The following is a 4,446-nucleotide window of genomic DNA, read 5'->3' on the forward strand; positions in this document are numbered from 1 at the left end:
GGAAGAATTGATGAGTTTTCTTTTTAAATTATCTTCAAGAAATTATAATTATTAAAACTCAATACTTAATAGTATATTAAATTCCTTTGGGGGAGTGTTTGTAATTCTCAATTGTGTCAACTAGGAAGTGTTTAGATGGGTGGAATTATAATTTTAGTGGAGAGAACTGTATACAGATGATGGAGACAAAGGATAGAGCATCAGTCATGATTTCTACAGTACCATGACTAAGACATAGGGCTTTAGACTCAGATAGATATGGGTTCAATTTCACGACTTACATTTCAAGGCTGTGCGAATTTCACCAATTATGTAATTTTTCTAAGCCTTGATTTCTTCAGCTGGAAAATAAAGATAATGTTACCTATTAATTTGTTTATTTTGAATATCAAATAAGGTTATCATGTAATGTGGCAGAACCAGAATTACTACTGGGGTCCAATGCCAGAACCCCCAGTCTTAAAAGGATGATGCTACACCCACCTTTCCAGTCTACCTACATGATCTGAATGCATACAAGTGTGCTTGGCACATAGTAAGTACTCAGTAAAGGTGAGTAGAGGCAGAAATACCATTGAACCCAGCAATCCCATTACTGGGTATATACCTAAAGGAATACAAATCATTCTATCATAATCCAGAATAATTTTACATTTTTGGCATTTGATCAAAATTGATCAAGACAAGAAATACCCAACTTTGGTCTAGCATGTCACCTTCAGAGATTGAAAACTGCATGTGAGACCCAGGAGGAAGTCAGATGAGGCTGGGAAAAGAAGAAAATAATTGGTGTGAACATCAGCAAGTTACCCATTTCCCAGAGGCACTTGCAGAGGTAATGTGGTGTGTTATAAGCTTCAGTTTTATTTTTTGTCTTTTGATTGCTTTACTCATCCCAAGCAAATGTCAGCCTCTCAAACTAGCACTTCTATAGGGAATTAAAGTAGTATGCCCTATGATGAAGGCTTCCAATTCATCTGGTCCTGGGAAGAAGTCTATGGTTTACAAGTCAATCTCACATTTTATACTAATTGAAAAAGTTTTTCTCCTACATTTTTGAGAAACTGTATTTTATATATGCTAGAGGAGATCATTATTTTAAAAGATTAAAAGAACTTCTGCACAGCAAAAGAAACTATCAATAAACAGACAAACTCCAGAATGGGAGAAAATTTTGCAAATTATGCATTAAAGACCTAATATTCAGCATCTGTAAGGAACTTAAATTTACAAGAGAAAAACAACCCCATTAAAAAGTGTGCAAAGGACATGAACAGACACTTCTCAAAAGAAGACATACATGGCGGCCAACAAGCATATAACAAAAATTCAACATCACTAATCATTAGAGAAATGCAAATCAAAACCACAATGAAATACCATCTCACACCAGTCAGAATGGTGATTATTAAAAAGTCAAAAATAACAGATCCAGGTGACATTGTGGAGAAAAAGGAACATTTTTACATGTCGGTGGGAGTGTAAATGAGTTCAACCATTGTGGAAGAAAGTGTGATTCCTCAAAGACCTAGAGGCAGAAATACCTTCCAACCCAGCAATCCCATTACTGGGTATATACCGAAAGGAAAAGAATCATTTTATCATAAAAACATATGCACATGGATGTTCATTGCAGCACTATTCACAGTAGCAAAGACATGGAATCAACCTAAATGCCCATCAATGGTAGACTGGATAAAGAAAATGTGGCACATATACACCACGAAATATTATGCAGCCATAAAAAAGCACGACATCATGTCCTTTGCAGGAACATATATGTAGCTGAGGACCAATATCCTTAGCAAACTTACACAGGAACAGAAAACCAAATACCACATGCTCTCACTTTGAAATGGAAGCTAAATGACAAGAACAACATGGACACATCCAGGAGAATGACAGACGCCAGGACCTATCAGAGGGTAGAAGGTGGGAAGAGGGAGAGGATCAGAAATAATAACTAATTGGTATTATGCTTAATACCTGGATGATAAAATAATCTACAACAAACCCCCATGACATGAGTTTACCTATATAACAAATCTGCATGTGTACCCATGAACTCAAAATAAAAGTTAAATAAATAATCCTCAGATAAAACATTTTTAAAGTGACAAAAGTTTTATTAAAAAGTACACATGGGCTATTGTCCATTTGGTTGACTGCTATACTTCCACTATCTGGTACAGTTTGGCACATGCAGAGACATGCCACAAATATTTGTACAATGAATGAATGAATATATTTGTTTAATGATGATCACGATAGTGTCTACCTCACATATTTGTCATAAGACGCACTGAGATAATGCACAACATATCTCACGATGTATGGATAAAAAATGAGAGAAGGTCTAATTACACATGAAGGCAAATGCAATGTGCTATGCAGAATAATGTACAACGGGGTCATGTCATGTGATTTTTTTTTTTTTTTTGCCTCAGTTATGACTTAGGGAAACATATTCTCCTTAGCAAATTAACCCCCTCTCTCTTGTATCTCATTTCTAGGAACCTCTCGTGGCTGTAAACAGGGTGAGGCTAGAACTGTGAAGGACATGGACAATTAACATTTTCCTGAAGAGAAAGAAGAGGAGGATGAAGGAAAGGGGAGATTCAAACAGAAATGAGGAAAAGAAATTGCCCCAGGGAGAGAGACTTTGAAAATATCCTGAGACTGTTGCCTTTTCTGTCTTCTTAATAAGTTTATTTGAGCCCCCTTTGATTTTTCAAAGACATAAAGGGACCTGCAATGATAGACTGAGGTAGTCTAAACAATTGAGAAAGTTTAATCTTCATTTTTACTCAATTAAATTAATGGGAAACTGCCTCCCTTGCCAACCTATTAGCACCTGACAATAAAGTTATTAACAGAGGCTTGACAGTTGATTATTCTCCTTGAAGGAAACTAACCTGCTCACACTTCATTTTTAGGTTGAATGCTGATTAGCCTTGCAACTGAATCTTGACCTTGTAAGCCTGAGCTGTTTAAAACTGTCTGAAAAGGGGAAGAGTTGGATACAGACCTCTAGGATAATGCACAGGAAAAGAGGAAGGCTGGTTCCATTTAGAGGTGACTATGTGAGGCTGCTATGGGTGGAGCAAGACCAGATACACAGGAAAATATTGCAACTGGGAAAGCGACGCTGGCAGGAGGCAGTCAGCCACTGCAGGCCGGAAACAAACAAAAAAACTGCATCTGGGGAAGCCTGTGAAGATATATGAGTCAAGTGTACACATTACATCCCAACAGGTAACATCTTAAGGAAAATGAGTCCTGTGTCCTCTCAAGGCCAAAGAATGTGGAATATTAATACTGATATTCATTATAAGGTACAGACACATTACTCCCCAGTATGTACTGCTTTCCATATGTACTGCTGAGGAGGTGTGGGTGGACACTGAGTGTGGGTGGCTTGAATATTTAAAGCCAGACAGAGGGCATGGATAGTGTAAGTGCTATTAATGAAGGCAGGTTTTATTCCAGTTTTATAGAAAAAAAAGTACATCATTGAGAAGAAACAAAGGAAATAAGAGACACCAAACTTAAATCTCAACAGAAAAACTCAGTGATTTGAACCACGTGAAAGTTTACTTAGTATCTATGAGCCTCTAATTTATTTTCCCTTACTTTCTAATAGTAATACAAAGACTTTTGTAGGGAATTTGTAACTACAGAAGATAGAAATAAATATTAAATAGTCTATAAGCTCACAACACAAAGATGATTGTTATATTTCCTCCTAGTTCTTATCCTATGAATATATACATGACTATTCCTCCATGGCATGATTCTTTATACATAATCTGGAATTCTAATTTATTCTGAATGAGATTATATATCAGATATTTTCACATATAAATAAGATTCTTCAAAACCACAATTTCTAATGGTTGTACAATGATCCGTTACATACATGTAGCATCACCTATTTAACTATTTTCATATTTAAAAATAATTACATTGTTTCTTATGTTTCACTATTATATAGCATACCAAGGTAGTCAACTTAAACAGCTTCCATTTCCTTGGGTAAAATGTGAGTTAAAGCTACTCTTTGAAGTTTATGATGGTTTCCCATTTCCAAAAATTATTTGAAACTCCTCCCATGAATTGGTGGAGACTATGTATTCTTTTCTTAAAGTAGATGGCCCTTTGTGACTGCCTTGATTAATGGAATTTTAGTGGGGGGAGTGATTATAACAACTTTTAAGGATATGTTAGCAAAGACCCAGAAGCTCCTTCCAGTGATGGTTAAGAAGTCTTCCTCCACCAAATAAGAAGTCAACCCATATTAAGGCTGCCACATGGAAATATCATACAGAGATCACATAGAGGGGTGGGGGGGGGAAAGAGGGAGGTGGGGGAGAGGGAGACAGAGGGTGACAGAAAGAGAAAGAGACCCAAGGATCTCCAGAGATTCTACCACTAGCTGTTTGAGTA

This window comes from Pongo abelii, chromosome 8 (assembly GCF_028885655.2).
Source record: "Pongo abelii isolate AG06213 chromosome 8, NHGRI_mPonAbe1-v2.0_pri, whole genome shotgun sequence".
NCBI classification, from domain to species: domain Eukaryota; kingdom Metazoa; phylum Chordata; class Mammalia; order Primates; family Hominidae; genus Pongo; species Pongo abelii.